This window comes from Oreochromis aureus, linkage group 11 (assembly GCF_013358895.1).
Source record: "Oreochromis aureus strain Israel breed Guangdong linkage group 11, ZZ_aureus, whole genome shotgun sequence".
Taxonomy (NCBI): domain Eukaryota; kingdom Metazoa; phylum Chordata; class Actinopteri; order Cichliformes; family Cichlidae; genus Oreochromis; species Oreochromis aureus.
In genome coordinates, this window is record NC_052952.1 from 19173914 (window position 1) to 19186576 (window position 12663).

Below are 12663 nucleotides of genomic sequence, written 5' to 3' on the forward strand. Positions count from 1 at the left end.
CATGGTGTGAACCTTACAAAAGAGATCACTGTTTTCATTGAGACTAATGGTGAATGAGTATCTGTAAAATGAATGAAAATAGCTTGTTAACTGTCAGTAGCACTCTAAGTGGTTTTTCATTGGTCATCTTTCACTAACAGTGAAAGCTGACAAATCTTAAAGTTCAATGTGAGTTACTCATTAGTGGTTTTATGTAGCTGTGTTTCCTTTCAGTGAAAAGTTTCTACTAAATAAGACCCACATTTCTCCAACTCGACAACAAATATATTTTCATGCATTGTTTGATACATTATTTGTCAAACAGTGGTGGTTATGGCACCACCATCAAAGGTAGTGAAGCATAAATAGAACCAAGGCCAAGGAAACGCGACAGATTTGCTTTTTTATTGTTTGAATGTTTAGAAAAGCTCGTATGTGGTAAAAACATAGATGAATGTAGCCACCATGATGGCGCCCATTAGTTAGTGAACTCCTGTTGTCAAACCTTGATCTGAGTAATACTTAGCATGACGTACAAGGGATGGATCAGACTAGCACCAAGGCAGACTGCACAGTCATGTAATAACGACTTGTCATTCACGATAGGCTTAAAATAGTTTAGCATCAACTTTTTGATCCCAATATACAAAATCAACATTATGTCATATTCATTGATTAAATTAATAGACAATTTGACATTTCTTTATTGGACAGCGACAGTGAAGACAGATACCCAGCAAAGTGCTGTGGGCCATACTCAAACCCGGGCAACTTCCCTCCAGCCATGGGATGTGTGGTCACTCATTGGAGATGTTGCCAGTTTATTTGTATTGGAGCACTGTACTACCACTACTACTGCTTCTACTGCTACTTCCACTACAGTGTTATATATGTGTGACAATGGCATCTACTTTCCTGTGTCATGTAAATCATAACAGTGGGACTGCTTTAACAACATTAGGATCCTAAAACTGAAGATAAATGCATTTCAGCTGTGATTGTATTGCTGTGATTGATTGTATTACTTATTATACCTGTGATTTCCCCACCGTGTTGTGTCAGAATGTTTGCTGTGAAAAACAACTTTGTGATTCTCAGGTTTTTGGGGGGCTTTTTTGCTATTACTACTGGCCTTCATTGAAAATGTCATTGCTTCATCAGACTTTACAAATGATGTAGTCTTTCTTCCACTTACTGTAAGTTACACAAGAATATGAGGGGTGAAACCACTCTATTGATTTGCTTTCAAGGGGGGCCTTGACAGTTCTTGCAGACTAGTTGATCATGGTCTCAACCAAACTGCCCCAAAGTCATGCAACACAACATGAAATGTGTAAGACATGAAGTTATGTTCAGACCCTCAGAGATAGCCCTCTCTGAATCACATATCTTGCAAACTTATAAATTATATTGCCTCTGAATTGGAGAAGGAGCCAGTGTTAATGGTTACAGCTGTTACAGGATTCATAACACAAAGCTTGGGAAGCACAAACCAGTCTATTTTGTTACAGGCTTGTACTACTCCCTTTTGCATCCAAACCTTGATGGGCAAGCTCTTTCCAATCTTTGCTCACTACTTTTGTGATTAATAAACGATTACTCTCTTGTTTATGTGAAAAGACGGGATGAAACATACCCTTGTGTTAGCTTTTCCAACGAAGGCTGCACTGACAAACATCGAGGTGAATATAGATGCACAGGTTTGTATCAATTTTTGACAAGACATTGTTGAGATAGACTGTTGTGCCAGCCTTTCTCTTCCAAATTATCACGAGATCTATTTTTACTCCAATCTGCTGACCACATGATATTAACTTGACCACAATTTTGGATGTGTGACAATCATGGTGACGATAGAGCTGAATAAGGATCCAGCCTTACTGGCGTAAAGACCAAACTGTGACCATCTGGCAACCACTGGTCATGGGGGAAAACTCTATATTGCCCGACCAGCTGGCGAGTGGTTGCTGGAGATTGATCGCAGTCACTGATTGCTAAATCCCCAATCACACAGACCTAGAGACTGCTCAGTGACTTCCTGGTAACCACTGGTCACTAGGGACAAGTGTGTATTCCCTAACTGGCTGGCAAAAAACTTCCTTGCGGTTGCTTTGGTTGCTAGTAGACTGTTATGGTCACCCATTATTCCCAGTTTCACACATAGTTCAACACTTGCCAATTTAGTGTCACCCTACTCATTCTTGGATCATGCCTTTATTTTGCTTTATTTTGCTTTTCTTGCTGGAGGTCCTCATAACGTTTCAAACAATAGCCTTCATAAATCGATCTGAAACAAACACAAACTGTCTAGTATTGGATATTAAATGTCCTATAATAATCTAAGAGATATACAGCTGGTTGCTGCATACTGAAAATCAGTGATATAAAAGATTCTACCCAAGAAAAACATACAAGAAAGACACTAAGTGGTGCAAACAAGGCTTAAATGAATGCAGCATAAAGTTGTATTTGCTCCCTTGATAGTTTCAAGTTAGAGTCGTCACCATTTTGAGCGTTTGTCAGTTTAATCATAACAGTGAAGAAATGTAATCTGTCAAAGACAATGTAAAAAATGTTTTAAAAAAAAGTAATTCCCATATCTGCAATATTATCTCTCACAGCTGTCATGATAAACTTTAATAAGATGTACATCACCGCTTCCGGGCCAGTGCAAAAATGTTATGTTATATATCGCACTTGTAGTTTCTTGGGCTTGCTGAATGGTAAACCTTCTTCACCGGTCTCTTCTTTTTTAATATAGCCTTGTGTAATATCTGGTGTATCTCAGCTTATGTGAGCATCTAGGCTGAGAGCATCTGTGCATGGTTTTATGTGAACCGGCATTGTTTTGGTGTTTTTGGTCAGGCAAAACAGGAAAATGAGCTGAAAAAGTAGCTTAAGGCAAAATGGGATGTTGATTCGGGGAGCCATCTGATTCAATGTTCATGTAAAAAATATTGCTTAATGTAGCTTTAATGATCTTGGCTGCAACAATAAGAGACTCCATTTTTCACTTATTTCCTGAACTGAACAAGCTGTTGAGCCACTGCATTAATTTTCAGTATGTATTTGTTTCTCATCTCCCCTCTGCATGTCTATTATTTTGCTCCCTTTTCTCTTTAAACATAACGACCCTTGAGAAAGGCTTGCCACCCTCCCCGAGACAACATTTTCTGCTGCAGCCTTATCAATTAAAAAAGACAAAATAACATACACCACCCGCAGTTATTTGCTGTTTCGTAATTCCACGCCATTTATCAATACAAGCTTCTTGCAGGGTGCATTTACATAAACCTGTACAGCGCCGCTTTATCATTTAATTGGTCCCAAGTGAGAGAGACACCTTAACATGCAAATAATACCGAAACTGTGAATTAGAAGCAGGGAACACGGAGAGAGAAGCTATTGAATGCACAAGTGGCTGACAACTGTGGTACTCTTGCTTCAAGAGTTTTCAATTTTCTTCAAGTCAGCAGGAAGCCAGAAGTCTGCTATGTGAGAAAAGGTGTGTGTGTGCGTGTGGTTTTTTTTCCTCATGGTGTTGATGATTCCTGCCAAATTCGTACTAATTTTTCATCAGCTGGAGACAGCTTGACAACAAAGAGCAGAAACAACAGTCATGATTAAAAGAAGCAACATGCTAAAGTTAAATAAATACTCGGCTTTACTTTTAATTTGCAGTTAATTTGCAACTAGCTAAAGCAGATAGCACTTTTGATTGTTATATATATATTTACAGTTACCTTCCCACCAGCCAGAGCTTCTGAATGTGATAGTGTGATGATGATACTAAAAAACAACCTAAAGTTTTGCAGAACTTGAACAGAAATAAGACAGATATGCTGTCTAAAAACCTGTTGTTATATCACAGAAAGCAAACTTCACAACGTTTCATATACAGCCTAAGGTCATGATCACCTTTTGCTACATGCTTTCACTGCAGTGTGCCTAATGACTGTATTTCTGCTCCGTGCAACCTGTGACTTGCTATCCCTGAAATGACAGTGACTGGTAGGGTCTAGGTTGGATGACTTTGTTGTTTACTCTCGAGGGAAAAGTCCATTTATCATACTGAGAGTCGAAGCTGTGAGTGGGAGTAGTTTGATGACACGAGCTGCTGCACCGTAGAGAACTGCTGCTGTATGTGTGCTGCTGACAGGATGTGCAAAATATGTCTAAAATTAACGATTTTGCTGAAATAAATTTGTGGATTTATTTTTTAAGTTGGCGGTATGTGTCACAAGTATGCCAGGATGTAAGGTCTCCCAGCATGATGATCAATATTAAATGTATATTCCTTGTCCAGGTGTTTCTGGACGTTGCTGGCTATTGCCAGGTGAAATCGGTCACCTTCAATTTGCATGAAAGTTGCAGACTTTTCTGCAAACTCTTGCTAACTAGCAGTAGTGAACTTCAAAAAGTGAAATGAAGACTGTTAATGGTGGATGTTCACATTTGAAATAAAAGTTGTGCCTTACAAATGCAACCAATACTTTTTAAAAGGCACAACTGTTACTTATTCACTTGTTTGGCTGACTTTCCTAATAGCACCCTCAAACTAAATGTTCAGGGAAGACATGTTTTTCACTAGTGACCAGTGGTTGCTATTAGATTACTAGCTGGTCACTAGGTCTGCACGATTGAGGCTTGCTAAGCAACCTCCAGCAACCACTCGAAACCTTGCCAGGGTATACGCATTTTTCCTAACAACCTGTGGTTACCAAGTGGTTTCAAGCCGGCCTCCAGTCCTGTGTGACTGTGGCCTTACCCGTCATAGGAGACTTTTACAAATATTAATAGGTCAAATGGATCAAATTCTTATATAAATAAAAGGAGTAACCTAGTAGACAATACTTTTCCTGTTGAAATTTTATTCCTGTAGTTTTTTTCTCAAGCATTTTTCAGACATTTAGCATAGAAAGCAAAATAAAGTGTCAGAGAGAGGAAACAACATTGTGCAACATTTTTCTTATTCTTCTTTGTCACATTTTGTTGCTCTGATTAGTTGTAGATATGTCAAATTGTATCCAGGAACATTTTGCGCTGTGTCTCTTAATAATGCCTCTTGGAAATTGAAACTGCAAAGAAAACGCTTGTCTATTGATGCCTCGGTATTATTTAGCATATGCTGGATAAGGAAGGACTTTATTTATCCGAGAACTTTAGGGAAAGCCAGTTTCTCAGATATAATGAAATACTTGTAGTTCAGGAATTAGTAATTATAGCTAATAGATTCTGCATTAGCTTTTTAGTCCTAACAAAACAAGTTAGAATACCTCAGCTGATGGCAGCTGCCTTGTAAACAGAGGCTAAACTACGTCAAGGCAGCAACTTAGTTTTACAGAGTGAAAAACGCTGTGGGTTAAGAGCCTGTGAAGAGTGATTTACAATGGTAAAGGTTTAACAGTAACTCTGATTACATGTGTGGACAAGGACGTGCTGACTAAGTTCTTTGGTGCTCTGGCTGATTGGTCCCTTTGGACAAACGGATTCACTGAGTGGCCTACAGCATGCAGCGGGCAGCATGCAGGAAGTCCTCATAAAGAGAGCGGGTGTTCAATCTTCGAGCTCCCCAGACAACCACATCCTGACTTCTGCTGAGCCTCATCTATTTCTACAGGCGTTGCTTTCTCTTCCTGTCTCTTTTTGTTCTTGTTTGTTTTACTGTTTAGGCTCACTCTTCTCTCTTTTCCACCCTCTGTCTTTCTCCTCCTAAATTGTCTTTTTGTATTTCTTTCTGCCTCCATAACATTCTCTCTTCTTCTCTCTAACGCTGTCTCGGACCTCACACTATCTCATATCTTCTTTTTTTATCTCCCCGCAGTCTCCGTCTGCACTGCTGTCCCTTCTCTTTTCCTCCCTGCTCTCTTTCTTTTCCCTAAAGCAACTCTCACAAAATTGTCTTCTGTGTGAAATGAGACAGCAGAGATTGACTAGCTGTATTAGAGTGAGAGAGAGAGACCCTGGAACGAGGTTGTAAAAATTAGTCCTCCATGGGGAAATACCCACAGCTGTATTAAGATCTCCCTGTCTTTTAAACGGCTCCCATTCTCCAGCTAATTGTTTTGAAGCCAGGCCTGCAGATCCCCAGCGAGATCTGGCATTACTCATTGAATTAGCCTGGAGTTACAGAAATATCTCTTTTATCAATCTTGGAGAGAGAAATATGTCCCTCCTCCCCCCTTTTCTCCCTCAATCTGTTTGCAGCGCCTCTGAATTTCTCCCTTCTTTTCCTGTCTCATGAAAGCATTTCTGCTTAATTCATTTCACTGAGCAACAGGAAAAAGGACAATGTGACAGTGATTGTGAGGATTCACATCATGTCACATTTCTTAATCCACTGAACATTAGGGATTGCTCCTTATACTGCGGTATCAAAATATGCTTCCTCAGAACATATTATATCAGGAGGTAAAGACCCCAAATGGCAGACACCTTCCCTCCTTTCAGACAGTTTGTTATCTGCACCTGACAATTTATTAACGGGGGTATAGCTTCCCACTGAGGTCGGGGTTTGAAGGAGACTTTGACTGAAGTTAAAGCCCAAGCACTGCAAGCAATATACTGAAATGCGTCATTTGTAGCTGCTAATCTGAGGCCTGTATGATGCACTGCAGGTGGCAGATTTGAAGGGCCATCAGCTGCTGTATTTTAACACAATACCAGGTACCACCACAGAAAACTTTAAATAGACAGACTTTTGTAACCATTTTTGCAAACTGATTTGACTGTTTTGACATCAGTCATAAAATGTCTTGCAAACTACACATGTGATGTGTCCTTTTTCCAATGTTCAAGGACATTTCCCTGCTTTTACTTATGTTAAAACCGGGCCTCCTTGCTAGAATAGGTTGCAGCCTTTCTTGTGACGTGTGACTCATTGGGGATAGATGCAACCGGCTGTGGCCGGTATCATCCTTTGGAGAAAGTCATTTTTGAAATCATATTTTTCAAGCACTAAGCTTTTTTTCTTGAGGACAGCACAGACATGGGACAAAGCAGCCGTGCTAGCTTAGTTTGCAGCCATCAGTTAGCATGTGACCTAGCTCAAAGAGCTGTCCGTAGTGTGTTATATAGTTATAGTTTGCCAAAAAAAAAGCTACTACATCACTTTACAGACACAACAGATGTACTTACTTTATAAAAAAATGGCAGGACACCTGCATGGATCCTTGTAATCACAGTCTGATGACAAAATTCACAGCAGTGGACCTGTCATACTTACAGACACATAAACTGTAGCAGCCTTGTAAAAGTACATTTGAGCCTTTTTTTTCACACTGCGCCAACATAAATGTTTGTACTGTATGCATGACACCAAAAGTTTTCTGTTTTTACAGGTTCACATTTACACAACAGTGGTTATATGTTTATGCTGACACAGCCTACATGGTAAATGGGACTGATTGTTATATAGCGCTTTAAACAACATGCCACAGTCACCCATTCACGCCAGCACTTTTTTCTATGCTTTTAAGTGCTTTCCAACTAACATTCACACAACTTAGTGTTAGTATCTTGCCCAAGGATATTTGGCATGCAGAATGGGGGAGCCAGGGGTGGAACCACTGCCTTCTGGTAGATGACTTGCTCGACCTCCTGAGCTTCAGCCACCCAAAAAAAAAAAGACATGTCGAGCCAGCCAGGAGTCGAACCTAGAATCTTCTGATCCGTAGTCAGACGCGTTATCCATTGCGCCACTGGCCCCATGTTGCATATGTCTATAAAAAAATAGAAACAAACAAACATTTTTCCAGCCAACCATTGCAGAATTATTTTTCTTTGGACAGCTATGATTTGTCAGTTGGGGAAATACTTACTTAATTACACTTGTGAATTTATAAGTTGGCTCACTTCACTCCCAAGAAATGAGCAGTCCAGTCTAGTACAGGTCTGTCTCACGTTTGCCACTGGACAGTAAATAATACAGAGAGGGCTTGGGAAAAAGTGCTGTGGTCAGATGAAACCTAAACCAAGCTCTTTTGCATCAACTCAACCTGACACGTTTAAAGGAATTGAAATGCTGATTATGACCCAAAGATCACCATCTCAGCACGGAAGTGGAAACATTATGCTTTGGGCTGCTCAGTCCTCTAGATCAGGGGTGTCGAACTCCAGGGCTTGAGGGCCGGCGTCCTGCAGGTTTTAGATATCACCTTGGGTCAACACACCTGCATCAAATGATTAGTTCATTACCAGACTTCTGGAGAACTTCAAGACATGTTGAGGAGGTCATTTAGCCATTTAAATCAGCTGTGTTGGATCAAGGACACCTCTAAAACCTGCAGGACACCGGCCCTCGAGGTCTCGAGTTTGACACCTGTGCTCTAGATAATCTGTGGAGGAAGCTGAACCTTCAAGTTTCCAAGCGGCAACGAAGAAACCTAAAAAATTTAAAGAGAGCATGTCATTCACTCAATGATGTGCAGATCAGTTTATAATTTTTCTGTTCTTTCCCCCCCTGGATCTGTCTCCATTAAGAAGCTACTATTAAAAAGTTAATTTCTTTGAAAGTGAGCAAACTTACTAATTCAGCAGTGGATCAAACTGTTATTTACCCCACTGTACATTCCTTCCTGTCATAGGTAAATAGAGGGTTGACATTATTGACCAATGCTTAGCCTCCTGTTCCCTGAGTGGCTGCGTAACATCTTAGAGCCAGTTGTTGTATTTTAATAAAATATGAACAATTACTCTAACTGGTATTTACTAGTCAGGGCAGCAATGTTTAATAATCGATTCAACTTACTGTGCAAGCCCCAAAGGTTTCCTAATTAAGTGGTTGCCATTCATTTGTTGTTTGGTTGGCTGCTGTAGGTGCATGTTTATTTTATTCATTTAATTATTCAAACATGTAATTTTGAGGAGTATCAAAAAATGGTTTGTGCTCCAGGACTGCGAATAATAACAGTTTGTGGTGCACCGCAAGGAAATAAAAGACTGTAGTAACAAACAATTTAAATATGAAAATATATCACTGTATCTGAAGAAGTGGTACCAACCTGCAGGCAAACTATTGGTTGAGCAAGTGTCCATGCTGTGGTGCTAATGTTAGGCTACTGAATTGGCCAAAGTTCATCCTAACCCCACACTTTGGATTTCCTGCCTCATATATGTATATGATATAAGCTATGTAGTTTTCCTATAACCATAGTAACCAGCCATTAAAACCATGACTGTCCATGATTTTAGCTACTGTGGAGTTTTTATTTATTTTACCACATAACATCTATTACTTTGACTCTGATGTATTTTCTGTTCACTCTTTACGTGAAGGATCTTTAAAAACTTACAGCCTTTCGCCACACTGTCTTGCTCTAACCAGCCATTAACAGTTAATTAGCATGCACAACATGAGCACTAATCAAGATTTCATTATGTAGGTATATGACCAAAGGTATTTCTCAACCACAGTTCCAACCTATTTACACATATGCTGTTTACACCAATACAATATGTGCTTCTAATTAAAAAAAAGCTTAATAGACACTCTCTTAATGGTAATGTATGAGATCATCCTGACACAGAGAAGATGGACGTCTTGTAACGAAATTTAAGTACGGATTTTACTACCAATTCAACTATTTTGAAAACCATTAGCCCTGGGTTTTGATGCTGTGCATGTAAAACCAAAAACCTGAGCCTGAGGACAGAAGATTAGTCTCATTCAACCTTACTGTTAAATTAGAATTGGGGGCCTCGTTGAAGACCCTTGTTAAAACAACCGCAAACAACCTTGAATACTGGTAGCGTATGGAGAAGTCAAACAAAGGTGAGTATTTACATCAGTAAGTGGATATGGTGCCAAGAAAACAGCAGAAACGAAGTAAATTGTTGCTTTCTGTACACAAGTCAATTTCAGCACGGAGCCAACAACCTTGACAAGTTGGTATATTTATATCGTAAGTCAAAGGCAGTGTTTACAATGTGACTCTAAGCCAAGGGGACTTTGGAGTAAAGTGTTGCCATCCGTTTATATGTAAGTCAAATTAAGCCAAGTTAGTTTGACTGATATGGATATTACTGGGCTGGATATTACCATAGAAGCAGGTTTTTCCATATTCATGCTGATTATTTTGGTCTCTTCACACAAAGCAAGATAAAATACTGCCTGCTGAACAGTTAGGAACCAATCATCAGCTTTGATGTGAAGCCTGGCAGACAGCGAGGGTGAGAGCAGCGAGAGAGGAGGAAGCACAGCGAGTTTAGGCAATAACGAGTCGAGAGGAAAAAAGTGGTACACGGATGAAGGGAAATAGAAAGTCACAGAAACATGTGTGCATACTTGAGAGGGCCCCAGTCACAGAGTAAGACAGAGCGTCCATTTTGGTCAAGATGAGATGGTTGAATGTGTGTGGACGGCATCCAGGAAGTATCTGGAGTGAATTGGAAGAGCTTTCCATCCTTTGAGAGCGTCTCTTTTAATCATGGCCGTTGGGGCTGTGGGAACCGTCACCACCACGGAGAGGACACTGTTAATTAGACAGCATGTTACTGCACATCCCTGTAGAGTCAACACCCTACATGGCAAGATTATACTCTGTTTCTGTCTCACACACACAAACACAAATCTAACAGCGGTGCTTGCGGTCTCCGACCTCTTTGTAGATGCATAAACATGCAAATGTACAAATTGGACAGAGCTGGTTTCATGCACGCACACAAAGAGGGGGTTGGCTCATTTTCTCAACTGTTCTCAATGAAATTTTGGGGTATTTTCTATTGCCACATTGCATAATATTTCATTTTGGCGAAATAGACCAGTATTTGAGACAGCAGCTATGCGACCTTATTTTAATCTCTTTTCTTGCTGTTGAAAACACACCAGCCTCTACTACACCTGCTCACACAAATGTCTAATTAGTCAGTCGCATAACAGCAGCTCACTGCATCAAGTCAAGAAATGTGCTAAAGATCAAACCAATTGTGAGAATGGGAAAGAAAAGCAATTTACGTGACTTTGAGTGTGACATGTGTGTGTGTGTGTGTGTGTGCGCAAGTCCCCGTAGGGAAATTACTCTTCTGCATTTAACCCATTCACCCAGTGAAGCAGTGGGCAGCCACCAATGCAGCGCCCGGGGAGCAGTGTGTAGGGACGGTACTTTGCTCAGGGGTACCTCAGGGTAGCTGTTCAGTGGAGTCGAACCCCCGACCTTCCGATCATGGGGCAACCACTCTACCTACTGAGCTATCCCTGCCCCCCTACCCCATGGGTGATGGCTCCAGATAAGCGAGTCTATTTCAGAAACTGCTGATCTCCTGGGAGTTTGCAACACAACTATCTCTAGGGTTTACAGGGAATGGAAATACTACACTAATGGCAGAGGTCAAAGGAGAATGGCCAGACTGCTTTGAGCTGACAGGAAGGAAGCTGACAATAACTAAAATAACCACTTGTTACAACCAAGGTATGAAGAAAAGGATCTCTGAATGCAAAAAACGTGGCCATTGGCCCAGATCATCAGCAGAAGACCTCTCCTACAGTGAGATCACTGCACTCAAATGTCCTCCAAAGTCACCAGATCTCAATCCAATAGAGCACCTTTGACACATAGTGGTATTATTTTAAAAAATCAAATCAAATCAAATTCCTAAATGCTTCTACTTGATTGTAAGCTGTAGGGAATAAACTCATATTCAACTTATCTATCTAGTATTTCACTTTATTACATTGGTAATAAAGTAATTTACTGAGGCTGGAACTCTACTCATACTATTTCTGCTCTGACTTTGTACTGACATCCGGAAACTCTTAAGGGTCATACAAAGTCTTTACCCAAGGAAGCTGAAATTTGTTTCTACTGTTACTGTGTTATTACTGTATACTGGGTATACTGGGCTTTTTGGATTATTATATATTGCTTAATTTGAGCAGTCACAAAGTTGCAGGGTCTCAGCTCCCTGTCAGAGCACATACCTGCAGACATACATTTCTTGAAGTCCTTTGCTCACGTGAAATATGTTATACTCAATGGAGTAGCAACAATAGACAATAGTAACAGCTGTCAGTGACTGCTCCATTCAGCACCTCCCTCTGTCCACTCTGCAGTGTAGATTTTGCCATCTGTGTGTGAATTATAAGGCACTTTGAATTAAAAAAAGAAAATTCTAAGAAGAAATTATCTCTAAACAACAGGTGTCAAAAATTATGATTGTAGAAATGAAAAACATCTTTGCAGTTTGTTAAAGCTGACAAACATTATGACCTCTCTGTGGTGTTAACTGCAAAATGTGATTTATATAAGATGTTCATTTTCTTAAACATACAAAAAAAAAACGTCTGATTTTTCTTCCCGTCCTTGTTTCATCTCTATTTCAGCAAATTGATCTTTTCCTTACTTTGCATCTGTTTTTCTCTCTCGCCTCCATCTTCTCATGAGGTACACACACACTCCTCCTCTCTCAGCTGCTGTGATGAAGCCATCACTGTCTGTCTGCATCCTAAATCAGCTGTCTGAACACTGCTAAGGCTTAGTGAATTACATTCATCTACTGCAGTAATTCACATCGTTACTTTTGTCTTTCTATCTCACCATCTTTCCATGTGTATGTGTGTGTGTGTGTGTGTTCTCTTCCATTACTTTGCCTCTAAACGTCTTTTGCAGCAGAACAGTTTATTTATAGGGCCAATTAAATCTGGAGGAGACTCAGTGGGCTTTGGTGGAAAACATCTAAAAAAGCAGA

General features: G+C 40.1%; 1 non-coding gene across 1 annotated transcript; it reads right to left on the bottom strand.

The window, feature by feature from the left end:
- Positions 1-7613: 7613 nt before the first annotated feature.
- On the bottom strand, positions 7614-7686 carry trnar-acg. The gene has a single exon. It is a non-coding gene; the product is annotated as a tRNA-Arg (tRNA).
- Between the last annotated feature and the right edge of the window lie 4977 nt (positions 7687-12663).